The 12873-nt window shown below is 42.1% G+C and overlaps 1 protein-coding gene across 1 annotated transcript in view; it reads right to left on the reverse strand.

Moving 5' to 3' along the window:
- The window catches only part of coro7 (coronin 7), a 155529-nt gene that overhangs the window by 64995 nt on the left and 77661 nt on the right, over positions 1-12873 (reverse strand). The window lies entirely within an intron of this gene.

The following is a 12873-nucleotide window of genomic DNA, read 5'->3' on the forward strand; positions in this document are numbered from 1 at the left end:
CACCTTTATGTGCACTGTGTGCGCTCTGAACTGCCTACCCCATCACAAAAGCCCAAGTCGACAGACCCAGCAGTTGTTTTTGCAGCAAGGTGCAACTATGGTGCAACTCCTCAGTACGTACCTGAAGGGATCAGAGTATGCTGTGAATTTCTTTTAAGACTCAAAATGAAGTTGTGCAGAGAATATAGCTGATATTTGTATAGCTTTCTTTTGATAAAACTGTTAAGTGTACATGTGCTTTTTTCTAAAATTCCTGTTTCTTTGTACTTTTTTTAACGGTGCAACTTTGTGAATGTTAAAGACCCTAAAACACCACCCACCCCACTTTTTGTGACTAACAGACAAAACAACAGATTAAAATCTTTGAAGATTAAAACTCATTTGGTACCAGTAAAGTCAGTCAAAGGGCTTTGGCCCTAGAAAATCAGACAGTCTAAGTAGATGTGAGTCTGGACTGAGCCAAATCTAAATCCTTCTTTATCACACCGAAGCCCTCAACATGCTTTACCAACACAAAGGAAAAAGGGAAGCAGGATTACAACAAGGTACAGAGGGAAGCTATTGACTGAACCCCACATGATTTGGAGCACTTTTTAAAACCCATTTTAGAGTTTGATTCACTGTAAATACACACAGTGCTTAAAAATGATCTTATTTATTATTTTTTATCCCTCATCTACAACTCTAATACAGAACACTTCATGGCCTGGTTGAAAACAAGCAAAGCAACTAGTGGAAATGTATTCTGTTTCATTTGAGTAAAAATAGCCTATTCGACGACACACTATGCACAATTTCTTCTTGGCAACAAATACCCCAGTTTTTCTTGCTTGTACCTTGCCAGACTGTAGACAGGCCAGATGCACATCTTCATATATATATATATATATATATATATATATATATATATATATATATATATATATATATATATATAAGTTGCACACACAACTCACACACACACACACGCATGCATGCACCCACACACACACAGGCATGCATGCATGCACACACACACACAGGCATGCATGCATGCACACACACACACACACATATATATATATATATATATATATATATATATATATATATATATATATATATATATGATAAGAAAACTTGCAGAAGTCTACTGGAACATAATCATAAACAGAGGGGAGATAAAAATCTGTGCATTTGGCACAAAGAGGTTACAGTAGTGTGTGTGTGTGTGTGTGTATGTGTGTGTGTGTGCACACGCATGCATGCGTGTGTGTGTGTGCATGCATGCATGCCTGTGTGTGTGTGTGCATGCATGCATGCATGTGTGTGTGTGGGTGCATGCATGCGTGTGTGTGTGTGTGAGTTGTGTGTGCACGCGTGCACGCACATGTGTGTGTGTGCATGCATACATGCGCGCGTGTGTGTGTGTGTGTGTTTGTGTGTGTCAGTACACGTTCAGTCTTGTGCACAGTTCAGCAGATATCTGGTTCCTATCATTTACTCTGGTCGTATGTCCTCATGCCTCCTAGTACGTAAAGCCCAAACAACTCCACCTGCAGGCAAAAACACCAAAGATATATCTGCAATCACCTGTGAAGTTACGGTATTTCTAACACACACCAGTTCCAACTTAGTCCCTTTGAAACAAGAGATGAAACTGGAATATTTGTCTGTAAACAGAAACAAAAACTGAGGATAACCAAAAGTATTTTCAGTGTGACTTTATTTTTCCCTGTTTATTCTGGGAAACTGTTGTAAATTTGTACTTTTCTATTATGTGAACTAATTTGTATAAATGGAGTCAGTAATATTAACATTAAAGGAATATCCAAGAACATTTTTGTTGTGTTTAACATTCAAACAGCATCCTCTAATGTGTGATTATCCAATAAAGAAGCAGCACCAAGAACAAATATCTGACTACCAGAGCCTTACATCGCTCTCGTTACCTGGAAGAAGTCAATGCAAATGCAGACAAGCCTGGGCACGGTAACTAATCAAACAAATCTAGTAAATTACACACAAACAATCCAGTCGTAAAACATTTGTAACCTCATTCTTAGAGGACAGAATCAGCCCAGTCCTACACTCCAGAGCTGCCCTGACTTGCCTACAATGTCAGGGACGAAACTGCAAGCAAACAATCAATCACTGAGTGAACAACTTCCAGCTTTCTGTATGCAAATCCACCTACCGCTTTAGCCAAGGAAGAGGAACAGATGCAATATCAGTATCAGGTAGAGGCCGGATAACCAAGCCGTGCCAGCTTCAAAAAACCGGCTGCAGAGCAGAAGCTGCTGCTCTGATCAGAACAAAATCCATTTGTTTAAACAACCTTAACACACACCTGACAGGGAAAATGCAGAGTGTGTGTTCACGACCAAGCAAGGAGCCAAGACCAACACACCTACATGGCACATTTACTACCGCTGTGCTGAAACCTACCTGATGTTGGAGGTACTTATTTTATTAAAGTCATTTATTTAGTATATTTAGTGGCAAAAATGTCCATTTCTCAAAAATGAGAAAACATTTATTCATTTCAGTAATGACACATGAAACATATAATTGTGTGAACAGTAGAAAAAATCAGGTCATATTCAGTAAAACGTGTTAGGAAAGTATTGATGGTTGTGTTTGAAGTGAGATCAGGAGCGGATCTTAATAAAAAGGTGAATCATCACCGATCCTGACAAATAAAGACAGTTAAACAGAGCACCAACCTCCTAAATGATTAGCCTCAGCTGGGCTATACCACCTAGGCACGTATTTGCAAGCAGTGTGTGTGTGTGTGCGGCCTGTCAGTGGACGGGAGCACTTGGACTTATTCCTCACCAGCAGCAGCAAGCTGGGCAAAAATGGAAATTAAATTTATAATTGAAAACACTCACATGAAGGTAGCACGTGAGTTTAACTGAAAGGCTTTCTGCTCAGAGTCAAACATGTGACCATTATTAGCAAAGTCACACAATAAACAGGATGACAACCTGTGTGTTTTACAGGTAGGAAGCTGGTAGGACACACACACACACACACACACACACACACACACACACACACACACACACACACACACACACACACAAGCCCGTAGCTTGGAGCTGTTGTGTAATGTTCCATCCTAACAACAGAAACTCATTAGAGTCCCCCTCTGCTCACAACAGGAGTTTTACTTAAATGTTCTCTTTTTGCCAAAAACAGATTGCTTTCATTCTTTTCTTTGTCATTTTGTAAGTTATTTAAAATTTGTTTCTAAAAATTTTTATCATAAAGATAAATATTTACCAAACTACCATTACTTTATGGCCATCTAATACTGAGTGGATGCACATGAGCTGCTAAAATAGCTCTACGATAAAACCACCAACGGGTGAACTGGGAAGTCCGGGATCACAATTCAATCCATTTTAAAGTTTGGGTTTTCTATGAGACCAGATCCCATCTAGTCTAGAAGTCTGGAGGCTCAAATGCTGATTTTTACATTTATTTGAACAAACAGAGAAATATTTACCCTTAGTGCCACAATCATAATGTTTCAGGTAATTTGTTCTTTTCCAGTAAATAAAATAAAACAGCCAGTCAGAATGCTTTCAGGTGATAAAGTCCATTCATGCTTCTGTAAATGTATTTGAACCCTTGAGCTGGAACAAAGTTTTTGTGTGTCCTCTTGTGTTTTCTCTGCCTTCCTTCCACAGAATAATTATTCGTCTTTCCACAAGCTTTAAGCGAAATCTGGCCCCCGGGAATCACCCTCTAAACTCACATTAAGCCTGCGCTGCTCAATGCTTCCTTTTGTAGTCCTACGTGACTTTTTTCACAACTATCAGCAATACAAAATCCACATGGGATTGCTTGGTATGCACTTTCCTCCCATTTATTATTTCTAAATTTGTCTGAAGATGAAAGTAGAGGTAAGTACGGTCAAAGCTCGGGCCACTTCAGCTGCAGCTCAGCCTGTCAGCCAAAAGATTTTTGCAGCCTCTTTTCTCTACTTTCTGATTCTTCAAACAGCCCTTGCAGGAGCAGCTGACCCTTCTGTAACCTCCAACCATCTCTGTGGAAAAGATTATTTATAATCAGCACTCTGGGACAAGAAACGTCTTCACTAAATCCCAATATGAAGGCACACATGTCATTATGAAGAACAAACAATGGAGCATTAAAGAAAACCACATGGGATCAGATGTGAAAACATAAATGTGTGAAAAACATGAGGCCACATGTGTTTTCCCATGTGAATTTGGAACATTTTCATTATAATAAAGTGTGAAACCGATGGAAGTTCACATGTGCAGCCCTTGGGGATCACACGCGAAGCATGTTGTGAAGAACATGTTGAAGAAATGTGATTTTTCTCTAATCTCCATGACATCAGTAGACACACGGCCATTAGCGAAGCTAAAGCTGTAAAGGCTTTCAGTTTGATTAGAATGTCTCAGAAAACCAAAAAACAGCCTGAGGAGGAAGACTTTCATTATCGTGGGGCTTTATTTACTGTTCTGATCTTGTTCTGTGATTGAACAAAAAGACAATGGCAAATAGTAAAAGAGCAGATAGAAGAGAAGAGAAGAGAAGAGAAGAGAAGAGAAGAGAAGAGGAGGAAGAGAAGAGAAGAGAAGAGAAGAGGAGGAAGAGAAGAGAAGAGAAGAGGAGGAAGAGAAGAGAAGAGAAGAGAAGAGAAGAGAAGAGGAGGAAGAGAAGAGAAGAGAAGAGAAGAGAAGAGAAGAGAAGAGAAGAGGAGGAAGAGAAGAGAAGAGAAGAGAAGAGAAGAGAAGAGGAGGAAGAGAAGAGAAGAGAAGAGAAGAGGAGGAAGAGGAGGAAGAGAAGAGAAGAGAAGAGAAGAGAAGAGGAGGAAGAGAAGAGAAGAGAAGAGAAGAGGAGGAAGAGAAGAGAAGAGAAGAGGAGGAAGAGAAGAGAAGAGAAGAGAAGAGAAGAGAAGAGAAGAGAAGAGGAGGAAGAGAAGAGAAGAGAAGAGAAGAGGAGGAAGAGGAGGAAGAGAAGAGAAGAGAAGAGAAGAGAAGAGAAGAGGAGGAAGAGAAGAGAAGAGAAGAGAAGAGAAGAGGAGGAAGAGAAGAGAAGAGGAGGAAGAGAAGAGGAGAGAAGAGAAGAGAAGAGAAGAGAAGAGGAGGAAGAGAAGAGAAGAGGAGGAAGAGAAGAGGAGAGAAGAGGAGAGAAGAGAAGAGAAGAGAAGAGAAGAGAAGAGGAGGAAGAGAAGAGAAGAGGAGGAAGAGAAGAGGAGAGAAGAGAAGAGAAGAGAAGAGAAGAGAAGAGGAGGAAGAGAAGAGAAGAGGAGGAAGAGAAGAGAGGGGAAGAGAAGAGAAGAGAAGAGAAGAGAAGAGAAGAGGAGGAAGAGGAGGAAGAGAAGAGAAGAGAAGAGAAGAGAAGAGGAGAGAAGAGAAGAGAAGAGAAGAGAAGAGAAGAGGAGGAAGAGAAGAGAAGAGGAGGAAGAGAAGAGAGGGGAAGAGAAGAGAAGAGAAGAGAAGAGGAGGAAGAGAAGAGAAGAGAAGAGAAGAGAAGAGAAGAGGAGGAAGAGAAGAAAAGAGAAGAGAAGAGAAGAGAAGAGAAAGAAAAACACTAACACTGTTTTTGGAACCAGATTCCCTGGCTCCAGCTGTTGGTTTTCTGCTTGTTTCCCTGAAAGCTCCCAGTTAAACTCTCCTGCCACACATTCCACCTTCCCTGTGTCTGAATCTTTCTGGAGAACCAATAATGGATGATGGGTGGTGTGCCACCGGTTCCTCATGCCGTGACAGCTGCCAGTCGGTACCTGCAGATGAACCAGACGCTGCTCTAGCAAAACGCAGCGAGAGTGGAAAGACAAGAAGTCAGAAAGAAAAACAGGAAAGGAGAGCAGAAGAAGAATGTGACTGGTTGGTTTCTGGCATCACGCACTGGCAGGCACACATGCTGCTCATTTCACATGTCATTGGGAATATTATTAAACATAAAGTGAAATGAACTGCAGACATCCCGTTACACGTGAAGGTTTTAATATGAGCTCTTCCTTCTCAGTGCAACACAGACAGACCTGAACACCACGTGTGATTAAAACGGAGGTAAATGATGGCCATTGGTTTGTGTCAGCATGGGTCTGAGGGTAGCTGGAAACACTGGCCCTCCTTTACAGTTTAGAGTCCCACATGCATCTTTGATTTGTTTGCTGAGATTCTGGATCTGCTGGGTCACTGTTTAGACCAATGCTTTATTTTCATTCTTTTTCCACAATATCAACAACACTCGTTACTCTTTTTCTACCAAAAGTGTCTTTATAACTTAAAACCCATGGCTATGTGGTATATTCCAATGTCCTATTTGGTGTCATGGCTGCCCTGACTTAAGATATAAAATAGCACTCTGTGGCAAGCTAGAACTCTGAACATCTCAAACAAAGCTGTTTTTCGTCAGCTGTTTCTCCCTTTAACACCAGTTGTTAAAGTCTGATTGCTAACATTTGCACTGACACATGGTAGCAAATGAAAACAAAATCCAGTTCAATGTTCTCTGGGTGGGTTGGATGATTGCACATATTTTTAAGATTTGGCACATTGATCTCAGGTGCTACCCACATGCTTCATTGTGTTGCTCATTTCAAAGATGCACAAAGTGAGTAAGCAGCTTGGCCAATGATAAAAATACAACACCAATTGTTATTAATGAAAATAAATCATAATTGACCAGAATGATGTTTTGATACATTTCTCTGTTGGAGAATCGTAGTTAGATGTTGCATCTGTTACTGTAAAATAGTTTGCAACAGTTAGTGAGATGACCCATGACCCCTAAAGCTTGGTTTATGCTTGACGCATTCACTTTCCGCTTGGTGATGCAGCTCACGGATGGAACGTGCTTCACAACTTGCAGTGTTTATGGTTCATGCGGCTCGTCTCTGCGGTGAGCAAATATTCTCCCAAACTGAATGGGGCAGCATGGAGCTCTACGGCATGCATCCAACACTACACCATAGTAGAAGTAAAAATTACTGTTGTTTACAACATGGCAGTCCAGCATTTTTAACAGCGTCCTCGTCTTTTCCGACAGTGCGAGCTATTTCTCTCCAAGAATTATTAACAACATGTTGATCACGGTGATCTTTGAGAGCTGAATCATACAAACGTCTGTATTTACGAACCTCTGCCATACTAGTCATTGCCAGTCCGCCATGTTTTTCCTCATCCGACCGTCCGCGTGGTTAGAAAATTTCCTAGGTGCGCGGTGCGGAAAGTTTGGGCCGTGCGGAGGCGCGGTGGAGGGGCGTGGTTGTTAAGATGACGCAACTTTACCGCGCGGAGCCGTGCGAACCTCGCGGACGCGTCAAGCATAAACCAACCTTTACCCATTATAAAGAGCTATGGTGACTCAAACAATGGGACTTGGCTCTAATCTATGAAAGATTCAAACACAAAGTTTTAGTTTGATTGCAACAAACGGTTGATGCAACTGTTGGTTCTATAACAACAAAATGGTTAAAACAACGTTAGAAAAGCTGTAATAGATGTTATTAAAATAATCGTGTCTTCCATTTTTTTTACAGAACAACAGAACTTTTAATTCCAACTAAAATGGGTATACAAATGGGTATACTAAACTGGGTAAAGTGATCCGCAAGATGTAGTAAAAAAAGACAATGAGGATGGAAAGACTTAGACTGAATTAAAGAGGTGGAGTGATGATGACATGTGAAGAGAGAGATGAGGGGGATGGGCATCATGGCAGGCTGACTCCAATCAGGCTGCCTGCACCGATACGTTTATCTGACTCTGGAAACATCCTGATGAGTGGCATAGGAGGGTGATGATGAAAATGTTGAGTACGTGTGAGAGCGTTCGTCCATTCAAACATCAATGGAAATAAAACCACATCAACTTCACAGATGGGTGTTTGTTGCACAGAAACAAAATCAAAGTGTCTCATTTCAGTGGAATTGAGCGATGTGAGTGGGCAGAATTTTATTTATTGAGGGTTCAGAGATACACAAGCAAATGTGGTGTTATAAAGGAGGTGGGTGGGGGCAGGAGGTGAGAGGAGAGCACAAGAGTCGGGGATAGGAGAGCATATTGGTATCGACTGTTCTCTAATCATGCATGCCAAAAGGGTCAAATCCAAAATAATCTATGAAGCAGGCGGGCAAAGCCATGGCCCTAACATAAGATTACATTTAAACTAATCACATTCAGTTATTCTAGATATAAAAGACACAGAACACACTTTCCCAACTCTTCCACTTTCTGACCTTCTTATTAAACCTTTGCTTTAAAAGAAATGGCTTATATTCTGTGGTGTAAAAGACTGAGTTAGATACTGCTTGTCACAAGTCCAGCCCTCCAGCCATCCACTTTACATCAGACCATACCTAGAACTCCACTTCCCAGCATTCCCCACACCAGTATTCACCTTTCCACGTCATCACCCTATACCAGGAAGTCCACCACAACAATCATGGCTCAGTCATTGTTCTCTGTCCGTGGCCTTGGCGTTCCTGTTTCGTGTTGGGTAGAACAGCATCTAACGCTGTAGCGTGTTTTATTTTAGTTCAGCCTTCACGTTTTTAACGCATCGGCTCCCTCGGTTACACCGTGCACCTAAAGCACCCATGCTCACTTCGCTCATTTGCTTCCTAGTCGCTTTCCTATTCTTCTCCTGTCCAGTCTGGTTCCGTCCCGTTCACTTTTTTAGTTTTTTTGACCCAGTTCAGTTTCGTCCAGTTCAAATCTTACCTCTCCAGTCGACCAGCTTTCCAGCCCAAATGGTCAGCTGCCACTCCAAATCAGGTCCAGTCTAGACTCTCCCAACCAAGTTCTCCCCAGTCAAGTTCCATCAAGTCAAAACCTCTCCAGCCAAGTTCCTTCCAGTCAAGTCCATTTCAGTCAAGCTGACTCCAATCCCCTTAAGTTAAGTCTCTTCCAACCAAGTTCCCCCAGTCAAGTCCCATAAAGTTAAGTCCTCTCAAGCCAAGTTCCCTACAGTCAAGTCAATTCAGTTCCCCTCAGTTTGGTCCCTTTCAGTCAAGTCAACTCCAGTCTCCTTCAGTCAGATCTGTTTTAGCCAAGTCCAGTCATTTTGATTCAAGTCCAATCGTTTTCATCCAAGTACAGTCCCTTGCAGCCAAGTCCTTTCCAGTTAAATCAAATTAAGTCCAGTCCAGTCCTTCCCAATCCAGTTCACTCCCATCCTTCTCAATCAAGTCCAGTCTAATCCTTTCCAGTCAAGTCAAGCCCAGTCAAGACTCTTCCAGTCCCTTTTAGTCCCCTTCAGTTCCTTCCAGTCCCTTTAGCCAAGTCCTTCTGCCAATCGAATCAAGTCTGGTCTTTTATAATCAAGTCAAATCCAATCCTTTCCAACCAAGTCAGGTCCAGTCATTTCAAACCAAGTCAAGCCCAGTCCTTTCCAGACCACACCTAGGACCCCATTTCTTAGCAATCCCTACACTGGTATTCGATTCTCCACGTCATCACACTCTCCCAATACCAGGAAGTCCACCAAAACAATCATGGCTCAGTCATTGTTCTCTGTCCGTGGCTGACACACCTTCAACTCTTTAGCTCCCTGGCCGCTGCAGCTCAGATTCACGCCAGACGGTTATAGCTTCCATCCACTTCTGTCGCCACTGTTCAGATTCACACAGGAAGATCCAAAGCTTCCACGCTCACCTCATCCACCTGCATCTGTACTGTAAACCCGTTCTTTTTATTTCTTGGAACGCCGTCACACCCTGCTTTCCCTTCGAGGCTTGTGTCGACATTTCTAGATTTCTATTTCTGCGTGTCAGAGGTCTCCTTTCGCTAGTACAGCCACGTATGGCTCTTTTTGCACGCTACAGCGCTACTCACAGCTCACTATATTGAGCCCAGCCGACGAGCTCGACACTGCTCCTACAAAGGTCACATAGGGATTTATCTCTATAGGCTCAGAAAACACTGGCTTACTGTTCAGAATCAGAAATAAAGAAGTCAATAAGGACAGCTTTCACTCCTAACAAAGTCAGCTGTCCCATCAGCAGTTATGACAATCAGGATTATTCTGCATATTTGTCTACATTTACTTGCACACTGAGTGAAACGGAAGAGATTATTTACAGGGTTTTCTGGTGCTGAGTCTTAGACAGATCCAAGTTTCACTGGCAAATGGAAGGTTTTGATGTTTATCATACACATTATGTCGATCAGGCGGATTGGTTCGGCGTCTGCAGTGATGCGGACGCTGAACCGATCTGTCGTGGTGAAGAGGGAGCTGAGCCAGAAAGCCAGGCTCTCGATTTACCGGTCGATCTACGTCCCAATCCTCACCTATGGTCATGAGCTTTGGGTAATGACCAAAAGAACGAGATTGTGGATACAAGCGGCCGAAATGAGTTTCCTCCGTAGGGTGGCTGAGCTCAGCCTGAGAGATAGGGTGAGGAGCTCGGACATTCGGGAGGGACTCGGAGTAGAACCGCTGCTCCTCCGGATGGAAAGGAGCCAGTTGAGGTGGTTTGGGCATCTGGTCAGGATGCCTCCTGGACGCCTCCCTGGGGAGGTGTTTCGAGCATGTCCTGCCGACAGGAGGCCCCCGGGTCGACCCAGGACACGTTGGAGAAGTTACATCTCCAATCTGGTCCGGGAACACCTTGGGGTCCTGCCGGAGGAGCTGGTGGAGAAGGCCGGGGAGAGGACGGTCTGGAGCTCCCTAGTTGGGATGCTGCCCCCGCGACCCGGACCCGGATAAGCGGAGGAAGACGAGATGAGAGACGAGACAACAACATTAAAGTTCAAATTCAACTTAAGACAGCCTTCATGAAATAGTCTTTGAAAAAAATTGTTTGAAACTTTGCTGCATTGTGCAATTCCCACTTGGAAATCAAGTAATCCAGCGGCTAAACGAATGACGATGGGGTCTATGATCAGATGAAGTCACTCGTATTAATCACCATGAGGGGTCTGCTCAGCCGAGTCCACAGCAGTAATCAAAACATTATTACTCAGCTCATTGCTGCATCTCACTAGATCAGCAAAGCTTCTGCTAACCCAGCACAAGGAACATACGGTGTTCACAAATATTTACACACAGAGCAACGCTGAAGGAATGATCTGTGGTTGTTTTTGAGATGCTGCCAAAAAGCAATACTGGATTGAGTTCAGTTACAGAGAACAGTCTACAGTGCTGTTAATTTATTTGGGCATTCGCGTTTAAGAAACAATATAAACTGAGGGTAAATGTAAAAAAATAATAAACACCTAACAACATAAAACCCACATTTTCAATTACAGTGTTTAAATGTAACGAAATGAAAACCACACGAAACATCTGCACCGAGTCTGGATTTTGATCTGAGCTTTTGAGTTATTTGATGCAAGCAGAACTTAAATTACAACTCAAGTCTCCCAGATCAACATTTGGGCCTGCACATGTACTGGTAGCTTCCACTAGAGGGTAGTTTTATTGTATTCCCCCTTCTTTCTTCCCCCCTCAATTTCACAATGACATAGAATGAAACATTTATTTTTACATGTTATGTTAGCAAGAAAACCTGCAGTGCAGCAGAGGAGTGAGGTCTGAAATTTGGATGCAGCGATCTGTTTGGTTCAAGCACGCAGGACCTAGATGCATCCTTCTAGATTCCAGCAGACATTCATCAAATGCTGGTGTGTACACATCCTGCACAACTTTCAAACTCTACTTGCATCACAGCCATGCTATGTATACACATCTGCAGATTCCACAGAGTTTGTGGCTGGAGCTCCTGTGCAATCTCAAACTGAGCTGAGCTATGCTGGAACGTGGGTGGGCATGTTGTATGTGTACGCTAGAAAAATCTTGGCACTCAATATGGAACAAACAGGTAGCCGGACACAAAATAAAATAAGATTAGAAAAATGCAAAAGGTTGTTTCTTTGATGTGAAATAATTTAACCGCCATCTTTGTGTGTGTGTGTGTGTGTGTGTGTGTGTGTGTGTGTGCAGGGAGTGGAGGGTGGTGACAGACACAGATTATGTGCTTGTACTCCTTTTCATCACAGTAACACTCAGAATGTGCTAGACAGGCTGATTTATACACAGCTCCCTTGTCTCCGTGCTTTTGGGTCTTAAATACCACAGGTTTTTTATCAGGGTTTATGCAGGAATCTTTTTCAAGACTTTTTAAGACCTCGTAAAAATAAAATTAAGACTATCGCAAAGAACTAATCAACTGTTAAACACTCATACCATATATTGTTTTTAAATACTGCATCGCTTCGTTTTCCACTTCATGTTGGGTTACGTCACATCCGGGACAGCGAGGCTGTAGCAATAATACGTAAAGCCAAGTGGTACAAAAATGCAAACCGCGCGCATAGAAGAACAAAATATATATAGTTTTTTTAGTTTACATGCATCTATTTTTCATAGCCACGAACTCCGAGGCTGTGAAAAAAGACAACTAAAATACCCCCCCCCCCCCCCCCAAAAAAAAAAAACAAGGTCTTCACGTGCTGCAGATGTGCATCTATTCTACAGTGGGTTTTGTAGTGACCTCTGACATTTACATACTTTTATTTTATTGAGAATATTAAAAACAAATATTTATGTGATGTTTTTGCAAAATGCAAGTAATTTTCTACCAGTCCTACTGTTCAAGAGAGCTAAATATAATAAACTGAAATAACTAATCAGATAATGATTAGGGATCATCATATATTAATTAACTATTATTTTGAAACTAATTCACAAAACACCAAACACAAAAACATCTGAAAATATTCCAAATGACTGTAATCATTCTTCAGTAGGATGGCCAGATCCCAGCTCACCACATGTGGGACAGAGACTACTCACTGTGGGACGTGAAGCTTCAATGTAACCAGATATAGTTAAAATGTTTTTTTAATCTATTCTGCCTTTTATCTCTAACATGACTGTTAAATATACATACAATTA

Source organism: Nothobranchius furzeri, chromosome 12, assembly GCF_043380555.1.
Source record: "Nothobranchius furzeri strain GRZ-AD chromosome 12, NfurGRZ-RIMD1, whole genome shotgun sequence".
NCBI lineage: Eukaryota > Metazoa > Chordata > Actinopteri > Cyprinodontiformes > Nothobranchiidae > Nothobranchius > Nothobranchius furzeri.